Source organism: Pipistrellus hanaki, assembly GCF_964339955.1.
Source record: "Pipistrellus hanaki genome assembly, chromosome: 1".
Lineage (NCBI taxonomy): Eukaryota > Metazoa > Chordata > Mammalia > Chiroptera > Vespertilionidae > Pipistrellus > Pipistrellus hanaki.
This window is the reverse complement of record NC_140503.1, coordinates 63,226,537-63,252,555: the sequence shown is the minus strand read 5'-3', so window position 1 is coordinate 63,252,555 and position 26,019 is coordinate 63,226,537. Positions and strand designations below refer to the sequence as shown.

The window sequence follows — 26,019 nt, the reverse complement described above, 5'->3', positions numbered from 1 at the left end:
TAGTACAGGCACCATGGAAACAGTATGGAGGTTTCTCAAAAAATCAAAAATAGAACTACCATGGAAGAGAACCAAGATGGTGGTGTAGGTAAACACCTGCACTCACTGCCTCTCACAGCCACATCAAAATTACAACTAAAATACAGAACAACCATTATTCAGAACAACCTGAAATCTGACTGAATGAAAGTCCAACAACTAGACAAGTAAAGAAGAAAGCACATTGAGACTAGTAGGAGGGGCTGAGGCACAGAATGGGCTGGTCTGAAACCCTTTGTGCAACGTGTTTGTTTGTTTTTAATCTAGAATGATATCTCTAAGGCCTCCTGTTTGAGAAGCAGGGGGTGCCAGCCCCACACCAGCCCCCAGCCCAGGGTTCCAGAGCTGAGCAATCCCCATAACTGCAGGCTATAAACCCAGTGCGGACTGTGGCTAAGTGACATGGAGGCTGCTGGAGACCCAGGTGTTCCTCTTTAACGGCTGGCGCACAAATTCACACCATCTCTTTCTCTGAGCTCCAGCACCGGCTTTGGGGAGAGTGGGAGATTCAGGGACATACAGGGAGGAACTAGACTGTCTGGCATTGGCTAGGAACTGGGGAGCAGATTTATCCCAGAAAGGGGTGTTCACAGGGGTCATTGTTCTTCCCCTCTAAGGCAGAGCTGACTAGCAGTCATATCTGAGTTTCCATCATTGTGGCCCACACTGTTCACTCTGTCCTGGTTATTCCCTGAGATCCCACTCCATCTAATTTGCAGCCCCACCCAGGCTGTTTGCAGTGGCTTTTCCATATAAATAGCCTATCTTGGCTCAGGCTTCAGACTTTGCTAAAATCTCTTAAACGGCAGCAGCTAGAGTCAGCATGCCCCAAACCTATCAATAAAAGGCCCAAGACCTGCATTAGCATCAGCCTCTGGGACAAATTCCACCATACCAACATTAGCATTATGGGGGTGCCAGAAGAAGAGAGAGAGCAAGATATTGAAAACCTATTTGAAGAAATAATGACAGAAAACTTCCCCTACCTGGTCAAAGAAATAGACTTACAAGTACAGGACGCCCAGAGAGTCCCAAACAAGAGGAACCCAAAGATGCCATCACCGAGACACATCATAAGTAAAATGCCAAAGGTTAGAGACAAAGAAAGAATCTTAAAAGCAACAAGAGAAAAGCAGTTAGTTACCTACAAGGCAGTGCCCATATAACTGTCAACTGATTTCTCAATAGAAACTTTGCAGACCAAAATGAAGCGGCAAGAAATACTCAAAGTGATGAATAGCAAGGACCTACAACCAAGATTACTCTACTCAGCAAAGATCTAATTTAAAATAAAACATCAGATTAAGAGCTTCACAGACAAGAAACAGCTAAATCACCACCAAACCAGTATTATATGAAATGGTGAAGTGTATTCTTTAAGAAGAGGAAGAAGAAGAAGAGGAAGAAATAGATTTAAAAAAAATATGAATAAAATGGCAATAAATACATACCTATCAATAATTGAATCTAAAAATCAAAATAAATGAACAAGAAATCTAATGAACAAAATAAATTGATTAATAAAATAGAAAAAGAGGCATGGAAATGGAACAGACTGATGAATCTCAGAGGAAAGCAGGGGGAGAGAGGTGGGAAGAGATTAACCAAGGATTTTATATGTATGTATGCATTACCTATGGACACAGACAATAGGGTGGTGAAGGCTTGGGGAGGTGCAGGAACCAAGTGGGGGGGGGGGAGGGGGCAATGTGGGAAAATAGGGAGATATCTGTAATATTCTTAATAATAAATATTTAAATAAACAGATACATAAATAGAACTACCATAGATCCAGCAATCCACTTCTTGGTCTATAGACAAAGGAAATGAAATCAGGATCAATGGATGAATGCATAAAGAAGATGTGGTATATACACAATGGAATATTATAATCTGCCATGAGAAAGAAGGAAATCCTGGTGTTTGTGAACTCTGAGGGCTTATGCTATGTAAAATAAGTCAGAAAGAGAAAGACAAATACTATATGATGTCACTTATATGTAGAACCTAAAAAAGTCACTTTTGGAAAAAAAAAAAAGTTTAGTAGTGGTTGCTGGGGGCTGGAGTGGTAGAAATGAGGAAATGTTTGTCAAAGTCTAAAAAGTTAGTTCTAAGAATAACAAATTCTTCAAATCTAAAGCACAACACGTTGATTACAGGTAATAATTCTGCAGCACATACTTAAATGTTACTAAGAGAGAAGATCCTAAATGTTCTCACCACACACATAAAGAAATGGAACCTATGTAATGGGATGAAGGAGTCAGCTAATAGTATGTTGATAATCATTTTGCCATATATAAATGTATCAAATCAACACACTGTACACCTTAAGCTTACACAATGTTATATGTCAACTTTATCTCAATAAAGGAGGGAAGAATGAATGAATGAATGAATGAGTGAATAATTAAGCAAGCCCATTAGGTACAGGGCTTTCCTATCTTATTTACCATTGTATCTACAATGTCTAAAACATTACTTGTCACACAAAAAAATACCTGTTACTTCACTTCCATTGGGATAGCTACTATTAAATTTTTTAAAAATACAAGTGTTGACAAGGATGTGATGAAATTGGAACACTTGTGCACTGCTGGTGGGAATGTAAAGTGGTACAGTCACTTTAGAAAAGAGTATGATGGTTTCTAAAAAAAACACACAACAAAAACTTTAAAAATAGAATTACCATGTGATCCACCAATTCCATTTCTGGGCATAAGTTGAAAAGATTCAAAGAAAAGACTCAGAGATATTTGCACACCTATGTTCACAACATTATTTATGACAGCCAAGAGGTGGAAGCAACCTAGATGTCCATCAATGGATGAATGGATAAATAAAATATTATATACACATACAAAAAAATATTATTCAGCCTTTAAAAGAAAGGAAAACCTGTCACAAGCTAAATGTGAATAAACCTTGAGGACATTATACTAAGTGAAATAAGCCAATCACAAAAGGACAAACACTGCATGATTCCACTTAAATGAGACTAGAGGCCCAGTGCATGAAATTCGTGCAAGGGTAGAGTCCCTTGGCCTGGCTAATGATCAGTGCTGATTGGAGCCTTCTGGTTGCTGGCTGGGGGCCTCCCTTCATTCCATGCTTCTCCAGGTGGTCAGTGCATATAATAGCGAGTGATCAAATTCCTGGGCTCTAGAGAGCTGTCTAAAGTGGCAACCACAATATAAAACCAAAGGTAAAAAAACAACTCCAGAATTGGTAAAAATAAATAAATAAATAAATAAATAAACAAACAAATAAATAAATAAATAAATCATGTTTTGCCAGTCATTTTGCTAAATGTAAAAACCTTTTCCTATAGAAATATAAGGTAAGAACTTTATTTATTTATTTATTTATTTATTTATTTATTTATTTATTTATTATTTTTTTATAAACCTTTATTGCTCATATTATTACAAAAGTTCCTCATTTTTTCCCCATCCACCAGGTTCCTACCCCACCCTCTGCCCTTTCCCCACACCCCATTGTTCTCATCCATAGGTGCACAGTTTATGTTCAGTCTCTTCCCACACCCCCCACTCCTCTTTTCCCTGAGATCATCAGTCCACTCCTCTTCCATACCTCTGATTCTATTATTATATATTCAACAGTTAATATTGTTCATCAGGTTTTTTAATTCCCTTGGTTTTTAGATTCACTTGTTGATAGTTACGTATTTGTTGTTCATAATTTTTATCTTTATTTTCTTTCTCTTCCTAAAGAACCCCCTTCAGCAATTCATATAATTCTGGTTTGGTGGTGATGAACTCCTTTAGCTTTTTTTATTAGTGAAGCTCTTTATCTGGCCTTCGATTCTGAGTGATAGCTTTGCTGGGTAGGTTATTTTTTACTGTAGGTTCTTACTATTCATCACCTTAAATATTTCTTGCCATTCCCGTCTGGCCTGCATGGTTTCTGTTGAGAAATCAACTGACAATCATATGGGTGTTCCTTTATAGGTAACTACCCATTTCTCTCTTGCTGCTTTTAATATTCTCTCTTTGTCTTTTGCTCTTGGAATTTTAATCATGATGGGTCTTGGTGTGGTCCTCATTGGATTCCTTTTATTTGGGGCTCTGTGCACTTCCTGGACTTGTAGATCTAATTCTTTCACCAGGTGGGGGAAGTTTTCTGTCACTGTTTCTTTCAGTATGTTTTTGGTATCTTGCTCTCTCTCTTCTTCTGGGACCCCCATAATTCTGATGTTGGTTCGCTTGAAGTTGTCCCAGAGGTTTCTTATATTATCTTCAACTTTCTGGATTCTCTTTGTCTTCTTGCTTCTGCAGAGGAGTATCTTCTGGCTCTTTATGTTCCAAATCTTTGACTTGATTCTTGCGATCTTCCATTCTATTTTTAGGACTCTGTATAATATTTTTTATTTCAGACAATGTATTCTTTATTTCTTGTTGATCCCTTATTATTTTTTGTTGATCCCTTATTATTTCTAGTTGATCTCTTTTCATATCCTCATAGGTCTTATCAACCTTTTCTAGGAAATTCTTGAAAAGCCTTATAAGCGTAGATTTGAACTCTATATCCAGTCACTTTTTATCCTCCATTTCTTTCGTTTGTGATCTGTTTCCTTGTCTCGGCATTTTCACAGCTTCCCTGTGTTCAGCTTGGATGGGGCGGAGTTTCAGGGTGGAGCCTACAGCCTTGGCTTCCGTCAGCCACGCCCTATGAGGCTCCTGAGTGTCAGTATTCCTCAGGGTCCTTCAGTACTCTTTGCAAGCACCTCTAAGAGAAAGGTGCCCTCGAGTTTCGCCTGCTACCAAACAGTCTAGGCCCTACCCCAATGAGCCCAGAACTGGGGTTCAGTTCAGTTGGAAGTGGGGTTGGAAGTGGAGTTCAGAGCAGTCTGGAGCTTTTGTCTCCTTCCCGCTAGGGCAATCCAGCGGCACAGTCAACAGTCTGTTCTCTGAGCACAATGTGCGCGCCTCCAGGACTTCCTTTCGCCGCTCCCCTGGGTTTCCGCCTTACAGCCCAGGCTCCCTCTGTATGAGCCTGGGTCCCCAGGGTGTGGCCTAGAACTGGGGTTCAGTGCAGTCGGAACTGGGGCTCAGCAGCCCAGAGCTTTTGTCTCCTTCCTGCCAGGGCAATCTAGCAGCAGAGTCAACGGTCCGTCTTCTGCGAGTAATGTGGGCACCTCCGGGGGCTCTGCCTTTCGCCACTCCCCTGAGATTCCACCTAACAGCCAGGCTCCCTCTGTATGAGCCTGGGTTCCCAGGGTCTGGCCTAGAACTGGGGTTCCGTGTTGTCGAACCTGAGGTTCAGCACAGTCTGGAGCTTTTATCTCCTTCCCGCTAGGGAACGCCAGCCAGGCACTCAGCCACCCCTCCTCTTCGGCTCCGTCCTCTCCACGCGCATGCAACGTGTCTCCATACCTTAGGCTTTTACAGCTCCTCCGCTCTTCCTTCTGGTTTTCTTTTCTTCTCATTGTATAATTTCCAGTCAGTCAACTTTCCTGTAGTTCTGGGTAATGTCTATTTTGTATTTTAGTTGTATTTTATTGAAATTGTTGTGTGAGGCTGCAGTTAGATGTTACCTATGCCGCCATCTTGGATTCTCTCTAAGGTAAGAACTTTTAAACTTGATACCCCATCTGGTGATATTAGTGATGATGTTCTCCATGATAAGGAAAGCAGGTTCACTGGTGAATTTGCTGATTCATATGAATAAAAAATCACAGAGGTGAGAATCAAATAGGTTCTAAGAATCTTTTTCAAAAGTCAATGAACCACTACATTTAGTTGCAAATCACAAAATTCTATAAATAACCCATCTGGCCTTCAAGCAGATGTAGCAGCTGTTGTGGTAAAATCATTCACATTTGTTTATGATTATTTGGTACTACTGAAGGCTCTGATATCATTTTTGTGATCATCAAATGAGAACTGACAAGTTTTGCCACATTTGAATAAGATGTCTGATATCTATGTCTGCTTTTGAAATGATATGAATGAAATCTCAATTGCCAACATTTAATTTTAACCCTTAAATTAATTTTTTTAATTTAAATTTTCAAAGATCCCAACTGTACCAAAATTTGCTCTTACTTAAGGCTATTCAACATTATAAAGAGATCATAACTTGCATCAGATTTTCAACAAGCCAGTGGCCCATACAAGATGAATAATATTAAATTAGGGTCTAATGCAGCATCAAAAATAATTTTTGAGATGTTTATTTTGTAGTCCTCATCTAGCATGATATCAAAGAGTAGGAACATTCTATAAAGAAAAAATGAATACTAAAAAAAAACATTCTTTGTGAATATCTTTTCATCTCTTACTACCAAGGTAAGGTGGAGAGCAAAGATGTAGGAATATGTTTCATTGCAAAGTATCTATATCTATATGTCTATATATCTATTTAAATAAGCCTAATATGCAAAGTGTCCCCTGGGGAGCTTAACTTGGTGACCAAGAGTTTGATCACTCACTATGATGTGCGCTGACCACCAGATGGCGCCACAGAAAGAAGGAAGGCTTCGGTTAGCAGCTGGAAGCCAGGGAAGGGAAGCCCTGGCTGGCAGCTGGCAGCCGGCAGCCACTAGGGACCCTACACATACACAAGTTTCATGCACTGGGCCTCTAGTTTCTGTAGAAATACAGTAGAGCGTCCCTCCCTCAATGCAGGTCTCACTCCCTTTAACAGACAGTATGCAACAGGTAGAGTGCACCACATGCTAAAGTTACCCTCTCATCAATTTAACCTCAGGCCCCTTTCCTAACACTCTAATGTGGTTCCTCACTGCTCTCTGGATAAACACTTTAAACCCTTCTCCAAGCTTCCCTCAATGAAGCTTTCCCTTCATTTCAAGAGTATCTTCACAAACTCTTTTCTATGTATTCAAATGTCCAATGCCTGGTAGAGTGGCACCTTTTTCTAACATGATATACTAGAAACCAAAAAAGTTGAACACCCTGGGAATCTAACCTATTGCACTTTGTATTCAAAACAACTACCTTCATCTAATATCAATTTCATGCTATGTACTGATCCCTCCTGAGTTACCCAAAAGCGAAAATGGAAAGGCATTCAGAAATAAACACTGATTAGCACTGCAAATGAAACTGCTGTCAAATGGGCAAGAGCTAATGAAGCTATAATTATTTCATCCAATTCAGCATTTATTTCCTAAGCACTTGCAAATATACAATCCATTGAGTTGGGCTCTACGGGAAAAAATAAAGATTACCAAAGTTAGAATATGATGATGGCAGAGGCATGAAAAAAACTCAGAAAAATGAGTTGATTTAAATATGTTTTTATTGATTTTTACAGAGAGAGGAATGGAGAGGGGGAGTGAGAGAAATATCAATGAGAATCATTGATTGGCTGCCTCCTGCATGCCCCCACCCCTTATTGGGGGTTGAGCCCGCAACCTGGACCTGTGCCCCAACCAGGAATCAAACCAGTCCTCGTGGTGCGTGGAATGATGCTCAACCACCAAGCCGCACTGGTCAGTTTCAGTAAGCTCTTTAAGGCTGGAAGAAATGCGTTGTATAAATGAGATTCAAACCACATTGCACAAAGTATAAAGTCTGACTTGGTGGGCCTTGAAGACTCTATACCTTTTCCTTCCTCCTGCAGAATAGATTAGGACAGATGGAATGTTCCTTCCAAATTGAAGGAGGATGCAGTCAAATACAGAGAGAAAATTGAAAGTGCATGTATGCAAGAGGGTGAGGAGTATGAGAAGGGGGAGCACAGGCTCACAACTGGCACAATAGAACATCAAGTTGGCAAGGCAAGATGAGACCCAACTGTTAGAGGTTATGACTGACACACTTCATATAGGTAATAAAATACCAGGAAATGACTTTTTAAATATATATTATTAATTTTTTACAGAGAGGAAGGGAGAGAGATAGAGAGTTAGAAACTTCGATGAGAGAGATACATCGATCAACTGCCTCATGTGCCTGCAACCATGATACATGCCCTTGACCGGAATCAAACCTGGGACCTTTCAGTCCGCAGGCCGAAGCTCTATCCACTGAGCCAAACCGGTTTTGGCTCAGGAAATGACTTTTATTATGTTATTACTAGTAGCCCTGCCCCCAAATACGTGTGCCAGTAGCTCATTGCTGCCTTCCTGTAACTCCATCCCTCCGCCCTGCCCACCCCGCAGCTTGCTGCCCTGCCCCCTCCTGTAGTTCTCTGCCACCTGCTTTGTAGCTCCTGCCCCACCCTCCTGCTCATCCATGATCCAGTCTTTACACGGTTGGTCATTACGCGTCAAGGCGTAATGACCATTTGCATATTACATCTTTATTATATAGGATTGCTGCTACTATTATGACAGAATGTGTGTATGTTTAATCATAATAGAATATAAATAGTGCTTTATTTTTTTAAAGTTTCATGACAGTAGGAAACTGGTTTGTAGACAGAAAATATCAGAAAAATTGAAACTATTTAAGAGTCAATGATAAAGATGCATATTCTGACAGCTAACACTTCTTCAACACTAAGCACCATACTGGTATTATCTAATTTAACCTTCAAGTCAACCACACAAGGTAGATAAGTGGTACTAACCTCATTTTCTAGCTGAGAAAAATCAGGATCAGAGAAGTAACTTGCCCAAGGTAATAAAGCTAGTAGGTGGGAGTATCAGGTTCCCAATTCAGGCCCAACTCCTGAGCCCAAGTTTTTACTCCATTATATCTCAGGTGACAAAGACTAGACCAAGGAGTGGAAGGTAGTATGGAAAATATTTTTTGGGGTAGAATCAAATGGACTTTATACCAGATTAGATTTTGGAATGGGAAAAAGAGAGAAATCGAATATGACTGAAAGATTTCTGGTCCAGGTGTCTGCAAGTAAGAAGGTATAGAGTCTTCAAAGACTACTTCAAAGAAGATGACAGAATAGGAATGAAAACTCCAACATTTGGCTGCAGCAAATGCAGAGCTACTGAATCTCTGAGTCTCTTGCTTTGTATATTAGCACTTCACTCTGAGAAACTAACCAGCCGTGCACTAACATTTTTCTCACTAAGGAGAGTCAATGGAAGGCCTGCCTCCAAGTGGACCAACCAAGTGGGATGCACTGACTTCTATCAGCAACTTATACCTGCACCACCATCACCAGCCAACCAACACCCCACAATTACCATTAAGTTCATTTATTTTTTATTTTTTTATTTTCATGGTCCTCCTTTTGGCCAATCTATTCATTAACCAGATCTTTTATTACCAAGCAAAAAATGCAAAGCCAGATGGCGACATTTAAACTGATAAAATATGTCCCTTGTTAAGTTGTTCTGATGTAAAGATTTTCCAGGCCAGATGTTAAAATTACTGGGGAAAATGAAATCTGGGAAATAAACTAGCCATGTAAAACATAACAACATGAGGAATTCAAAATTTACTATATAAAGGTTAAGTCCCAAGAGGATATCCCTAAGTCCCAAATGACTTATTTAAGTTTTCAGTCTCTAAATGTGTTTCAACCAAATAGGTGGGTGATACTTAAAAGCCTTAACACAAGTCATCTTCTTCTTCTTTTCATTGATTTTCCTTAGAATTGGGCATCTTTTTCTAAACCACATACCTGTAGTGGTAATAATCCCCCTTCCTTAATGACTCCCCAAGAGTTGACAGCCCCTTAAGAGTGACATCAGGCATTCATCAATGACTCCTCACATGGACGATTTGCTAAGGAGAACAGTCCAAAAGCCTGTGAAACTATCCATTTTCACCAGAACAAGTCTTCTCCTCACTTCTGCACAATTAATATTAAGCTAATTGCATTCATTTTTAATACTGATTGAACCCATCTTGAGTAACAAATTCCAAAATTTTTCTACCTCATCAATCACTTTTTTTTCATTCTTTCAGTGTACTGTTAACTGCATAGGGACAGTAGTTGGCATGTGTTATATGACTTAGCTTGTCCTTCAGAAACACCCTGGTGTCAAATGAGTTATCTCTTGCACACTTGCAGAATTCATCATCATCTATCCAGTTTTTATCATCTTTACTTTCTTAAAAGCCAATAAAAATTGGAATAACAGAATGCTTCTTCTTAACCTCAAAACTAAGTGCAAGCCCAGCAAACATGAGTCTACCATGGACTAACAGAAAGGGAAGCCAGTGCACAACCAATACTGCCATCTGTTGGTTGACTTACTTTTGTTTCCACCTATCAATGTCAGTTTTACATCATTCTTAAATATAGGAGGTGACACCTCCTTTTTGAACCTGATAAAAGTAAAATCAACCATTTCTGAAAACATATTAGGTTACTATGACAATAAGAATTTCAATGCTGCCGAAACCGGTTTGGCTCAGCGGTAGAGCGTCGGTCTGTGGACTGAAAGGTCCCAGGTTCGATTCTGGTCAGGGGCATCTACATTGGTTGTAGGCACATTCCCGGTGGGGGGGGGTGCAGGAGGCAGCTGGTCGATGTTTCTCTCTCATCGACGTTTCTAGCTCTCTATCTCTCTCCCTTCCTCTCTGTAAAAAATCAATAAAATATATATTTTTTAAAAAGAATTTCAATGTCTATTGTATCATAATTTGTTTGAAAAGGTTTGTTTTCAGAGAAATGTCTTTGCAGAATACACACTAGATGGACAAATGTTTTCATCTCTCTTAGAGTTGACATTTTAAAGGCATTCCTGGAAAAATGCTTATGTTCTCACACATAAGCAGTTAATCATTCATAAATATTTAGTTTTTCAACACCATACAGTAGATCCTTGAACAATGTGGGTTTGAACTGCACAGGTTCACTTATATGTCAATTTTTTAAAAATAAATACCTAAGGACTGAAACCAGTTTGGCTCAGTGGATAGAGGGTCAGCCTGTGTACTGAAAAGTCCCAGGTTCGATTCCGGTCAAAGGCATGTACCTTGGTTGCAAGCACATCCCCAGTAAGAGGTGTGCAGGAGGCAGCTGATCGATGTTTCTCTCTCATGGATGTTTCTAACTATCTCTCTCCCTTCCTCTCTGTAAAAAATCAATAAAATATATTTTTAAAAATTAAAAAATAATAAAAACCTGGGGGAGGGTTAGGAGGGGGGTTCATTGGGGGGAATGGATCAAGCACTGAGGCTGCAGCGGCAGGAGCCGGTGCCTGAACTCAAGGGTCTTTGCTGGTGGAGACACTGGCTGCTCCTTCCCTCCTTCCTGCTTTTCCTAAAAGGATTCCTGTATACTTTAGAAGTGCTTGAGGAAGAGTGATAAAGCATTAGATAGGCATGAAGCCTCCATCTCACAGCTGCATGTGTAGTTACTATTGAAGCAAATGCCTACCTAATTTGACAGTCTTGGTGTGTTTAAAATTTTTGAGTTTGCAAATAAGCATATTAAGTCTACTGATGGAGCCTTCGGGCAGTCAACAGTTATATGAGGACCCTGATCTTGGAGGCAAATCCCAAGATGCAGAGGCCAGAAAGCAGGCAGAATCAGAACAAAAGTTGTCTAAAATGACCCACAATGCTTTGAAGAACATTAATGTGATTGGCCAAGGCTTGAAGCATCTCTTCCCGCACCCGCGCAGGAGGTCATCTGTGTCTCCACATGATGTGTAACAAATTCAGGCAGATCCAGAACCTGAAATGGATCTGGAAAGCAGAGATTGATGGTGTCCCCACCCACCCCACAGCTCTGAATCGTGTCCTGCAACAGATCTGAGTGCCACTCAAGATGAAGGAGGGACGAGCTTGCATAGTAGGCGAGGCAAGCCAGAGGCCCCAAAGGGAAGTCCCCAAATCAACAGGAAATCTGGCCAGGAGATGGCAACTGTTATGCAGTCTGAGCGACCCAAGTCTTCATCTACTACTGATGCTCCTACCAGCTCTGCTGTTATGGAAATAGCTTGTGCTGCTGCTGCTGCTGCTGCTCCTGCCTTCCAGGGGATGAGGCAACTGTAGAGCGGATCGAGCAGTTGAAAGTAAGCAGCCTTGCCCAGACTTCCAGTGCAGTAGCCTCCAGCACTGATGGCAGCATCCACACAGACTCTGTGGATGGAACCCCAGGCCCTCAGTGTGCAAAGGCTGTTAGGCAGCAGGAGATCCTGAAGCTCACAGAACAAATCAAGATTGCACACAAACAGCCCGTGATGACAACGTTGCTGAGTACTTGAGGCTTACCCACAGCACAAATAAGCATCAGGCTGCCCGCATCAAACAGGTCTTTGAGAAGAATCAGAAATCTGCCTAGACCATCTTCCAGCTACAAAAGAAGCTTGAGCATTAACACAGAAAGCTCTGAGAAGTGGGCAGAATGGAATCCCCCGGCAGCTAAAGGAGGTCTTCAGGGACATGCACCAGGGTTTGAAGGATATGGGAGTGAAGGTGATTGGCTTCAGGGAAGGGGTGGTAGACAGTGTCAACGGTGGACTTTCCAGCTTCTCCCAGGCAACTCATTCAGCAGCAGGGGCAGTGGTCTCAAAGCCCAGAGAGATCACTTCATTAATTCAATGAATTAATGAAGCAGTGCAGATAACATCCCTAACCTGAACGACTCTTTAGAAGAAGGGCAGGTGGATAATGGGAAAGTTTTGGGAGTGATTCCAAACTTTTGGTGGAGCCTAAAATATGGTAGTGAAGAAAATTGTTCTAATGGCACTTCAGGCTCAGTAGGAGCCAACATCACCCCTGGAGACATCACTATAGGAGCACCTAGCTCCAAAACAAACACTCTGGACACACAGAGCTCAGGATCTGATGCACTATTACATGAGATCCAGGAGATCCAGGAAACCCAGGCCAGGAATCCTTTGAGACCCGCAAGGAACATTATCAGAAGGACTATTCATTAATAATGCAGCCCTTGAAGGAAGAGCGATAGAGATGTGAACGATTAGAAGAACAACTAAATGACCTAACAGAGCTCCATCAGAATGAACTCTTGAACTTGAGGCAGGAATTGGCCAGCATGGAAGAGAAAATTGCATATCAGTCCTATGAACGGGCCTGGGACATCCAGGAGGCCCTGGAGGCATGCCAGACCCGCATCTCCAAAATGGAGCAGCAGCAGCAGCAGGTGGTGCAGCTGGAAAGGCTGGAGAATGCCACTGCCCAGAACCTTCTGGGCAAACTCATCAACATTCTTGACTGTCATGGCAGTTCTTTTGGTCTTTGTCTCCACTAGCTAACGGCGTGGTTCCTCTTATGAAGACTCACAACAGGATGTCCAGCACTTTATTTCTTGTGGCTTTCTTTGCCTTTCTCTGGAAGCACTGGAACCGCTTCAGCGATGTGGAACAGTTCTTTTCATCCCCCAGATGATGCTGGCAAAAGAAGGCAGTGCTCCCCTACCCTCTGGCGAGTGCATGCAGCAAAAAAAATTAGACAGCAACTTGCTTACTCTGAAGTTTTCTTCAACAAAAGAGCTGAGTGAATCTGTTTACATTTTAGAATCATGTTTGTTTGTTTTTCTTCAAGAGACACAATTGCAATAGTATTTTTTAGATTTTATCCAAGAAGTTTTTTGGGGAAAATTCTTGGATCATTTTTATGTAGCATGATTTTCCTTGGGATGCAAATCTTAAACAGTCCTTTACCATGAACCAACAATCTGGAGCACACTGAAGGGCATCTAAAATGTGGCTTGAAAAACTGCACTAAAACCCACTAAAAAGATGTGAAAAACTGATTCGGGAAACCAGTTAAACCTTACACCCTGCCTTGTCTGGACTCACTACTTCTCCCTCACAGACTGACTTTACTGTGAAATTCTACCACATTCTATGTCTGAATTTTTGAATTCAGGGAGGATTTTCCTTGTACTGTTTTCAATCTGTTGCTGGGAGTCTGCTGATGCAGAGTGCTATCTCTGTGCACCATCTATTCCATTTTATATAGAAGACTTGTACTTCTGTGGATTTTGGTATCCACCAGGATCCTGGATACTGAGAGAGAATTTAAGTTTTAAAGGAGTCAAAAGTTATATGGGGATTTTCAACTGAATGAGGAGGTGACCCTTAACCCCACACTGTTCAGGGACCAACTATATATTTATAGGTAGTATAAAGGATTAGAAAGACCACTGCATCAAGTGTCAGCAGAGTCTCATACAATCCACCACTCTATAAGCTTAGTCAAGTCCCGACTCAATTTCTTCACATATAAAATGAGATTATAATGCAAATCCTTTTAACTTAAGGGTAAGTTGAAAAAATAAAATGAGATAACATGTGAAAATATCCTGAAAACTGAAGTATGATTTTAAAAATGGTCTTATTATCATATTGCTCAACTCAAAAAAGTTTCTCACACATACACATGCAATTTTCAAGTGTCATCAACTGATTTATCTGGTATATATTTTCTGAAAATATTTGAATTAATTCTATATTCCTCCCAAAGTTTAACTTTTTAAAAGAGTATTTTTTAAAACAAGGAATAGTACTAGACAGTGGAATAAAAATAAATGCTTCAGTTTTCAGACACACCTATGACCCCTTTATGGTCCGACTAATATACATTTAAAATGAGTAATAGATGCCACAATCCATTAAGGGAGAATTGCAGGAACCTATTTCCCCTTTGAACTGAGGAAATCTCATTACTAGCACTCTCTTCAGCAAAATAATTCAAACCCAATAAAACTGGATTTCACACACCTCTCATTTTCTAGAATCCTATTAGATCAGCATGGACTGCAGTTCTCAAAATGGTTTTCTACCATCCATTTAGTGCTTAAGATATAATGTTAATGGTATTTATGTTCATGTTAATATTTATACTTTAATTTCTATTGCTATTACTATTATTATAGAACTAGAGGCCTGGTGCACAAAATTCATGCATGGGGGTGGTGTACCCCTCAGCCCAGCCTGCACCCTCTCCAATCTGGGACCCCTCAAAGGATGTCCAACTGCCTGTTTAAGCCCGATCCTGGTGGTAGTCGGACATCTCTGGCTCCCAATTGCTCACCTGCCTGCCTGCTTTATTGCTTCTAACCACTTCTGCCTGCCAGCCTGATCACCCCTTAACCACTCCCCTGCCAGCCTGATCAGTGCCTAACTGCTCCTCTGCCAGCCTGATTGCCCCTAACCACCCTCCCTTGCCAGTCTGGTCACCCCTAACTGCCCTCCCCTGCCAGCCTGGTCATCACTAACTTCCCTCCCTTGCCAGCCTAGTCGCCCCTAACTTCCTCCCCTGCCAGCCTGGTCACCTCTAACTGCCCTCCCCTGCATGTCTGATCCCACCCAACTGCCCTCCCCTGCAGGCCTGATCACCCCCAAATTCCCTCCCCTGCAGGCCCAGTCACCCCTAACTGCCCTCTTCTGCAGGTCTGATCTCTCCCTTGTTGGCCTGACCACCCCAACCACCCTCCCCTGCTGGTCATCTTATGGCAGCCATTTTGTCATTCACATGGGGGCAGCCATCTTGTGTGCTGGAGTGATGGTCAATTTGCATATTACCTCTTTATTATGTAGGATGGCCTATCAAGTCTCTCATCAAAACTAGCATATTTTACTAACTTATATTCTGGTGGGAAACTTTTGCAGTTGCCAGGTAAATACTCTAACAATAATGGACCATGGTATTTTTTATCCCCTTGATATCGTCTTGAGAATGGGGGACTGAAGGAATAATTCATTCTTTTCCTTTTTTATAAAATAAGGCAAATATATTTTATTTGTTTATCCTCACCAAGGGATATGTTTTACTAATTTTAGAGAGAGAAGATGGGAAAGAGAGAGAAAGATTGATATCAGAGAGAAACATTGATCAGTTATCTTTCATGCATGCCCCAAATGGGGATCAAACCCACAAGCTTTTATTGTACAGGACTACACTCCAACCAACTGAGCCACCCAGCCAGAGCAACAACTATTTCTTCAATTCACAAATAGAGTCATATTTTCCAGTTCTAGACTTTGGCTGTCTTATCTGTTTGATTTGATTTTATCCTATTTTTCTTGTGTATGTGTGTGTGTGTGTGTTGTTGTTGTTGTTATTATTATTATTGTTTTATTAATCCTCACATGAGGATATTTTCCCATTGACTTTTAGAGAGAATGGAAGGAAGGGGGAGAGACAGAGAGAGAGAAGTATCGATGAGAGAGCGTCATATCATTCAGTTGCCTCTCAGATGTGCCCTGAACAGGGGCAGGGATTGAGCCTACAACCAAGGAACATGCCCTTAACCAGAATCAAACCCAGTATCCTTCAGTCTGAGGGTCAACACTCTATCCACTGAGGCAAACCAGGAAGGGCTATCCTATTTTTCTTAATAAAACAAAAGTCTCACAAGAAAATCCAAGGACTGAGAACACCTAACAGAAATCCGTGTTGGTCCTCAGTGCTATTTATATTATCTCTTCTTTTATTTTTTTAGTTTGTTATTTCATTGGGCCTGGAGATATCTCTTCTATCAAAGTTACTGTTGCCAGGAAACATAAAAACAAGGTAGAGAACAAAAGCTAAGACAGAATAGGTTTATCTTCTCCCCTCACCCCATCCACACATATATATTCAAGTAAACATCCCTAAATATACACTCACTTAATATCATGTTAACCCAAATCCAAATGCAGAAAAACACAGCAGGTGCCCCATAAAATGTAAGCAAATACTTTTCTAAATATCATTGCCATTTACCAAATTATCATCCACCTATGAACTAAGTTACAGGTATACTGAACCCATCTTCCTGGTTCCCAAATCCATACTCTTTCCACTACACATGCAGTATTTCCCGATAGAGGTGTTCAAAAAAGTTAAACAGGTGTATTTTCCTTCACTACAAATACTTCTTGCCTTTAGTTATGAAACCACTTTGAAGATCATTGGATAGTAAAGCTCACCATTAAACCAAAGAAGAGAAAGGCAAAAAGTGAATGACTCAAGTGAGTTGGAGAAGGCTGGCTACTTGCTGAAGGGCTATCCTTTGAAGTTCTGTGAGCAGAACACTCAATAAGTCCCTGTGTGTTTTGGCTCTGAGGACACAGTCCTTCCTGAGGGTCACAAATAGGGGGAAATTGGAACAGGCATTGCTGGATACATATGTATGTGGCTATGCCTGAAAGGTGGTCCACCTTGGTTGAGACTGGAGTGAGAAATTATTGAGTACTGCAGAAAACTAGAGGACAGATAGAATCAACCTGCAATCTCAGAGACCATCTGGTATCTCTTCACTTTGAAAATGAAGAAATATTAAGTGAGTAGCCCAAAACCACAAAGCAGGTTAGAGGCAGAGCTAAAACTAAATCCCAATTTCTTAGCTCTCTGTCCGTGCTAAAACCTTGAACAATTATGGGAATGCTTCATGGAAAAGACCACCAACCTCTTTCTGTGATATTGGATGAATGTAGTCACAGAAGCAACACAACTCTGACTGGTACAATCAGTGATCATCAGCTGATTTTTAGTTGCACATAAAGCAACTTTTTTTAAAATCCATATTCAAAGATATTTTTTTCATTGGTTTTTTAAAATATTTTTTATTGATTTCAGAGAGGAAGAGAGAGGGAGAGAGAGCTAGAAACATCAATGATAAGAGAGGATCATTGATGGGCTGCCTCCTGCACACCCTACATTGGGAATTGAGCCTGCAACCCCGGCATGTGCCCTTGACCAAAACTGAAACCAAGACCCTTCAGTCCACAGGTCTAACTCTATCCACTGAGCCAAACCAGCTAGGGCTCCATTGATTTTTAGAGTGAGTGGAAGAGAGAGGGAAAGACAGAGAAATATCAATGAGAAAACATATTGATTAGTTGTCTCCTGCACAAGCCCTGACCAGGGCCTGGGCCGGGGAGGAGCCTGCAATCAAGATATATGCCTTTGACTATAATTGAACCAGTACCCTTGGGTCTGCTCTATCCCCTGAGCCAAACCAGTTAAGACACACATAAAGCAACTTTATCCCTCAAATCTATTGAAATCTTGAGGCAGTTAATTCCACCACATTTCACATCCTTGTCGTATATCTAAAACTGTACTCTCTTTTTACACTCTCATCCCCATATTGTTCAAGATTTTCTCTTCCTGACCTTGTTCTCCTTAATCCCTTTCCTTTACTCACCTCTTACTGTACCCTCTGGCACTTCTATCCTATTGGTAGGACCAACACTTGACAATAGCCTACCTACTTCAAAGACTATTCCCTGCTGCCTTGGGCCTTCTCCACTGGATACTGTTCACTCTCCTTTGCACTGCTCCTCAGGCTGGGAATTGGGTCATTAGATTCCTCACTCCCCACTCCTAGACCTAGGATTCTGCCCTTCCACATTTATGTAAACATTGGCTCCTTTAAAGCTCTTATCATCTGGCGATACTTCCTTTCACTCTGTCTTTGTTTCTGTAATCTGCAAGCCTCCAGGTAACTCCTTATTCACTGAAGGTTTTAACACCTGACTCACAGTCCTTACCATTATCCGGTAAGGATAATTTCAAAGTGCCATCTAGGTGGCCAGACCTACAATTCTTATACCCATCAACTTCAATAACCTGAATTTCTCTTTGCTTCACTCAGTCACACAGTGAATATCCTCAACTTTATCATCACTCATAATTTATTTGGCCCTGGTCATTGTGGCTCCATTGGTTGGGCATTATTCCGTGAACCGAAACGTTGCCAGTTCGAGTCCTACTCGGGGCACATGCCTGGGTTGCAGGCTCAATGTCAAGTAGGTGGTAAGCAGGAGGCAGTGGATCTGTTTCTTTTTTTCCCTCTCCCTGCCTCTCTCTCTCTAAAAATCAATAAAACCTTAAAAAAAAAACAAAAAAACTTTCTCTGACTAGGAAATCTTAAACTCTGACCACAGCTTAAGGAAGAAACTTAACTCTCTCTTTACTTTTTCACCTTCCATATTCTTCTGGATAATCTACACCTACTACTCTTGAAAATATTCTCTCCCGCCGAAGCTGGTTTGGCTCAGTGATAGAGCGTCGGTCTGTGGACTGAAAGGTCCAAGGTTCAACTCCAGTCAAGGGCATGTACATTGGTTGCGGGCACATCCCCGGTGGGGGGTGTGCAAGAGGCAGCTGGTCGATGTTTCTCTCTCATCGACGTTTCTAGCTCTCTATCCCTCTCTCCTCCTCTCTAAAAAAAAAAAATCAATAAAATATATTAAAAAAAAAAAAGAAGAAAAAGAAAATATTCTCTCCCAAGTTATAGGTCCCTTTTTATTTGCCAATTCAGTGGATGTTGTTGTAGTCTTTCCCTGCTGGGTTTGATGTCAACAATCACTCCCACCTACAAACTCTCTGCTCCCTTTGTGTCTGGGCCACTTCATTGCCGCAGTTCTCCCACATCTGGGACCATTCCTTCACTGTCATCTTCATAGAACTCCTCTTTAACTTGCTTGTTAAAATGCCCTCTCAACATACTCTCATTAGGTGAACTTATCCACACTCTCATGGTTTAGTCATTTACTCTGAGGATATTTATACCCACAAGCTTTAGATTCTTATATCTAACTGGGTATTCCACAGCACCTCAACTTGTACCAAACTTAATACCTTATCTCTTATACACCCTACTTTATCCCATCTGCTTCTCCCCCTGAACTCAATCTCTCTCTTTATTGATGGCACCACCACAGATAGCCAATCTAGAGACCTCAGCATCATCTTCAACTCTACCTTAACTCAACCTTCATTCATCTCCATATCTGGTCTATCATCAAGTCCTAACAATCCTAGCACTTACATTTCTTGAATTTATCATCAGCTCATCGCCATACCCTCAATATATCTTACCTAGAATTCTACAACAATTTCAAATTGGTCTTCCTGCTTCTAAGCTTATCCCATTAAGTCCATCCTTCAAACAGCCAACAGAATGATCTTACTAAAATATAAACCTTCACCTGTCCCTGCCCCGTTTAAAACCATCCTGTGGCTCCCTGAGGCTCAGAGGATAAATACCAAGCTTCTATCCAGCCATGTTCAGCTTTGTGGGATCCAGCCTCCAGCCTCACCTTTCACCACACTCTGCCTTGTGATTTATGCACAGGCACTCTGAACTACTTGTGATTTCCATGTTCCGTGGTGTGCCTCTCACTGACATCTCTCCAGCATTACACTTAGCACAATGAGTAATATTTGTTTATATTTCTGTCCTTCCCAAAAGACTATGAACTAATTCCCTAAGGTAAAGGACTGTATCTTGTTTATCTATCTACCTTCGGCGCCTAATAAGATAGTTGGCATAGTTAGTACTCAGTTAATGTGTAATAGCAAATAGACAAACTTAGAAACTTCCTATTAAATGGTATGACATAGCCCTAACTGGTTTGGCTCAGTGGATAGAGCATCAGCCTACAGACTGAATGGTTCCAGGTTCCATTCTGGTCAAGGGCATATACCTCAGTTGCAGGCACATGCCCAGTAAAGGGTATGCAGGAGACAGCTGATTGATATTTCTCTCTCATAAATGTTTCTAATTCTTTATCCCTCTCCCTTCCTCTCTGTAAAAATATCAATAAAATCTATTTTATAAATAAATAAATAAATAAAAATAAAAGGTATAACATAAGCTACTTTGTCAATAGGGTTCTTAGGCAATCAATCATTCAAATGGTCTAGTAATAATTTGGCAGTTTGGGAGAAAAGAGTTTTTTATTCGTATATGCCTTACAAATTTGAAATGCAAAAGTGATTAGGATTTTTTATGGCATTCCTGTTATGTTCTTAATAATTAAATAGTGCTGTGTTTCCACACACACCATGCTCTTTAAAACAATATTTGGTGCAGTTGGTCCCTTCTAACATATTTTGGCACCTTTATGTGTTGCTATTTATTAATAAAATTTGCACTTATGGCCTGGCCGGTTTGGCTCAGTGGATAGACCGACTGAAGGGTTGCTCGTTCGATTCTGGTCAGGGGCAGGTACTTCGGTTGCAGGCTCAATCCTGGGCCCAGGTCAGGGTGCATGCAAGCAGTTGATGTCTCTCTCATATCGATGTTTCTCTCTGTGTGTCTCTCTCCCTCCCTTTCACTTTCTCTAAAAATCAATGGAAAAATATTCTTGGGTGAGGATTAAGAAAAATAACAACAAAAATAAATTTGCACTTTTCACTGTTATTAATGTGTTACCTTTTATCCCCAGTTCACACAAATGAATAGATAGTTCAAACGTATTCATTAAGGCATAAATATATAATGAAAATAGCAACAAAAATACTGGAACTCAATAATATTTTAAACAATGAGCCTTATTCTAGTCCAATAATGTAAATATGTAAGGGAAATGATTTCACACAAGTGAAGGAAGTCCAATCAACTGCCAAGTGTAGACAGCGCCTGGGAAGGCACATGGGCATTTTCTTTAATTATCGTCAGCTGAACTCAGGGTGATAGGCAGAGCCATGCCCTGGGAACATGCTTCCCCAATAAGGCTGGACATGTTATCAGTTCTGACTTCATATCAGCCTAAGTGTCGGCAGGGGCGAGACTACATATGTAAATCCAGGGATGCTAGGGCCTACTTAAGAATGCAAATAAGTTGGTGATACCTCCTGGTATTGGGGGTATAAAATAAATGCACTGGGAGGGGTCGTTGTCATCATGGTCATTGTCATCATCGTTGTGTGTCTCCATCAGAGAGAATAGCATCCCACCCAGCTCCCAGCTTTAAATCTATTTCTGCGTCTTCTTTCTTTCTTTCTATTATTTCTCAATCCCTGGCATCCTCCACTTAGAACCAATTTGTTCATCTCTCTTTCCATGCTCGATACGGAAAACAGAGATCCCCGCCATATTTGCCCCCTACTGCATCTGGCCGCCGCAGCCAAGGGCTATATAGGACTTTGATCATGTTAGACAATTAGCCCATTTTTAAGAGTGTTTCTGTCACAAGCCCTTATCAAAGAGCAGCTTGAAGCAGTCAAAGCTTTCACATCATTTTCAAACTGAATTTCAAAAACTGCATAGTAGCCTCCCTATCAAACTTCCTAAGTTTTTCCAAAACAAATATAAAATAATGATTTCCCATATGAAATTGGCTTATTTTCTCACTAAGGGCAGAAAATAAACCAAAATTACAGAGGCATTACTCCAAGTTACATTCCTCATATAAAACAAATAAAGATTACTCTATTAAAAAAAACCAAAAACCTATAAAACCAGCAACCAGGTTAATAACAAATAAAATGGTGGGCATTTCACATCAATGGTATGCAATGTGGAAGAATAATTACAATCATATGTGCAGTAGCATGTGGTTTGTTTCACAGTAAATGAAATCAATGATGCGCAGAATAGGCATATCAGTTAGCCTAGGAATGGAACATAGCAGAGGGAAAAGAACTTAAAAACTCTGTTCTATTACCAAAAACCCAATCTAAAGACAAGGTTTTTCTTTAATAACTTTCTTTGGGGAAGCTATTATGAAAATTGGAAAAGGTGCATTAGGATCTGTACTGATATGTTCACAGTAAGTAAAAGAAAATTCACCTTTATGCCAAAACAGACACTGCTTTATTCACTACAATAGATGACACAATATGCCTCCTAGATTTAACCCAGTATTGAAAAAAAAAAAGTTTATAATATGACAAAATCAAATTACTGCAGCTAAGTATTTGTTTTCTCAACATGCTTTTCAAAAAGTTGGGCAGAGAGCCTGAGATGGATTGTTTCCCTGAGAAGTACTGCCAAGATGTTCACGCAAAGTACTGAAATGAGGGATGAGACTTCAAAGCATTCCTGGTCCGCACAGATGATGTGAGGAAGGAGCAGCTCCATGGTTTCAAGTGACAAATGTCAGCAATGTAATTATCCTGATTTTCTTGATCCTCTCATTCAGGAACAAAAAAGTTTTTGTTGCATCCTGAGCAAAAGCTATAGAGAACCTTTACGAAGACTAAATGGCAAGTTTGAGGGAGATATGGTTGTAAAATTGTAGGCTTAGCATTTGATGCAACACTGACCCTCTCTACAGGTGAGAAATCACACCATTATTTCTGGACATAGGTTCGATCTAAATTTAAATTCTCTAACTTCCCAAACCAACAGACTTATTACACATTTGCTGCCACTTCTAATGGACTAATTATAAAGAAGTACTTTCCATTTTAGTCAAATAAGGAGGAAGGAAAAAAGCAATCATGCCCTTAGGGCTCATCCCCCTTAAGACAAGGGAGTCATACTAATGCTGGCTCCGGACTGTTTTGACTTTTCTTTTCTTTTTTTTTAATCCTCACCTGAGGATATTTTTTCCATTGATTTTTAGAGAGAGCGAAAGTGAGAGGGAGAGATAAGAAACACTGAGGTACACGCCCTTGCCTGAAATCAAACCCAGGACTCTTCAGTCCACAGGCCAACACTCTATCCACTGAGACAAACCAGCTAGGAGCTACCTGCTGTGACTTTTGAAGTAATCCTTACTCCACACCGGCGGCAGTGTGCATAATCCCTGACTGCTGCTAGGCACTGCTCTAGGCAGAACGACATTTGGCAAGTTTCTATCTCTTCCAACAAAGTAAATCTAACAGGGATGGAAATCTCTCTGTATCTAAAAGGTCCAACTCTGTAAGTCGAACTGTCTATTGGCTTAGACTTTAATTATAAATACCATGTACAAGGACCACCTAGCCAGCAGTTTCCCAAAGTTGTATTTGACTTTATACAACAGAGATCCAACTACAAGAGCTTAAACTAAGAAAGGGTTTTGTTTGTTTGTTGTTTGTTTGTTTGTTTGTTTGTCTCATGTAACCTAAGGTCCAAAAGAAGACTGGAACAGTTGTTCAAAGTCATCAAGGCAAGGATCCAGACATCTAGCTTCCTACTCTACCAATCTGAGCATGTGGCTTGTGTCCTCATAACTGTAAGATGGTCATTCCATCCCTAGGCATGGCACTAATTTACTAGGCGGAAAGGGCCAGGGCCAGGGCCAAGGGCAAAGGCAAGCCACAGCTTTGTCTGTCCCTTTTCACTGGGAAAAAAAAAAAATGGCATTCCCAGAGGCTCACCCAGTCAACTTCCACTTACAACTAGCTGGTGAGACCTAGGCTAACATGGGTACCCCTAGTTGCAAGGGGGTCTCTAAGGTATTTTTATCTGGCATACTGTGGCCCTAGACAAAATAAGGGTCCTTTAAATGAGGAAAAATAGGAGGATGTATACTAAGTATGGAACAAGCAGTAGCTGCTACATAATCAAGGACATTTTAGGTTTTTGCTCAAACTTCACAGGTCAGAAGTCATTGACTCAAACTTCAAACTGCCTACTAACAATACGGTTTTCCTTCCCTCTAATAAATAGTTCTAAGTTCCTGATTCTTTCCTATCAAATCTACTCTTCCTGACTGACCTGTTTCTGTTTCCCCAAAGGATTGACCAATCTAGGAAACATCACTTCAGTAATAACTACTAAGAGCATTTGAAAAGAAGACCCAGTCACTGCATCCTCTCCAAGGGAATCAACAAACCCTCCACCCTGTTTCCCCGAAAATAAGACAGTGTCTTATATTAATTTTTGCTCTCAAAGATGCGCTAGGTCTTATTTTCAGGGGATGTCTTATTTATCCATGAAGAAGAATACGGTACACATTTATTGTTAAATGAAAATAAAGGAAATTTATTACCTGTATACGGTACAGTAGTATGGTAGTTGTCAACACAAACCAAACAAACTGTGAATCCTACAGTATCAAGAATTTACTCATTTATTCAATGACAATCATGTCATCATCTTCTGAACATCATCATAACAATCCAATTCCTGAATTTCCTGGTGAATTTCTTGTGACTCCATTTCTTTCAGAATCAGTGGACCAAATCTCTCATGTTTAGCAATAGCACTGTCTTTAAATGAGTACTTCTTGTCAAGGTAGCCTGCTCCCAGTGCATTTGCAATGCAACTGTCGGTGATTTTCTTCCATGAATGCTTCACCCAAATCACAACTTCTTGCAGTTTAGGTTTCACGAAGTTTCCACGCTGATTTCTCTCCATTCTATTTTCAATGTAGTCATTAATTTCCATGCGCAAATTGTCTTTGAATAGCTTGTTTATTGCAATATCAAGAGTCTAGAGATAGGCAGTCATTCCTGCGGGAATCATTATCTGATCTATTTTTCTTTCGTGAAGAAATGTCTTCATGTCTTTAGCGCGGTGAGTGCTGGCTGCATCCCAGACTAGCAGACCTCTTTGGCTCCCTCACATAACAAGTGGCAGCATTAAATCGACCCACTTCCTTATAACTGCTTGTGTGGCCCAGGCTTTTTCAGTTTCAAGAATAAAAACGCCCAAAACACGTTCAATCTTTTCCTTCTTGCCCTTAGAAATGATTAAAGGTGAGATTTTAGTGCCATCCAGACGAATTGCCAAAATACAGGAAACACGTGCACTTTCGTAAGCAGTGGAGGGAATGTACCGGTACACTAAGGAGGCACCCCGCTGTTCAATTGTTGTTTGAGATGATTGGCCCATAAACACTGCAGTTTCATCCATAGCAATCATGTTGGAAAGATTGTATTTAGAGAAGTCAGCATCATCAATAAAGGACTTGAATGCAAGGGCTCGCTTAATAACTTGAGTATCTTCCAACCTAAACAATGTTGTAGATCTTCTTAAAGACAGTTCACTTCACTTAAAGAAGGAAATTATCCAGCCAGTGTTGTGATACTTTGAAGTCTTCGGGGGCTATGTCAAACTGTGGTGCCATTGTAAGGGCAAATTCTTGAATCTGAGCCCCATTCACAACCAAAGCCTCTGCTCTCCTGTCAACAACACATTCACAGATCAGGTCTTCCAGCTCGGAAAATAATGGTTGCCGACCTGATCCACACTTGCGCTTTTTAGCATTTCCCTTGTCCACTTGTTCAATGAGATTACCATACTCTGCTCGCCATTTTCGGACCAATCGGATACTCAACATCTTCTCTTTGCAGAAAGCAGTAAGATTTTGGCCCCAAGAGTCTTCCACGATTCCTTTCTTGTACTCCACAGAGTAGCTTTTTCTTTTTTGTGCTCATTTCTAGGGGTAAAAAAAAGGAATTGGGGTATCAAGGTAGGGGGAAGGGGATCACTTAAAATGACACAGGG

At 40.7% G+C, this 26,019-nt stretch overlaps 1 protein-coding gene and 1 pseudogene across 2 annotated transcripts in view; one reads left to right on the top strand and one right to left on the bottom strand.

Annotated features, from left to right (window-relative positions):
• Nucleotides 1–26,019, bottom strand: part of GPR176 (G protein-coupled receptor 176) — a 91,361-nt gene that overhangs the window by 35,329 nt on the left and 30,013 nt on the right. The window lies entirely within an intron of this gene.
• On the top strand, nucleotides 11,388–13,301 carry LOC311626081 (transmembrane and coiled-coil domains protein 1-like; annotated as a pseudogene). The gene has a single exon. The product of its transcript is annotated as a transmembrane and coiled-coil domains protein 1-like (transcript).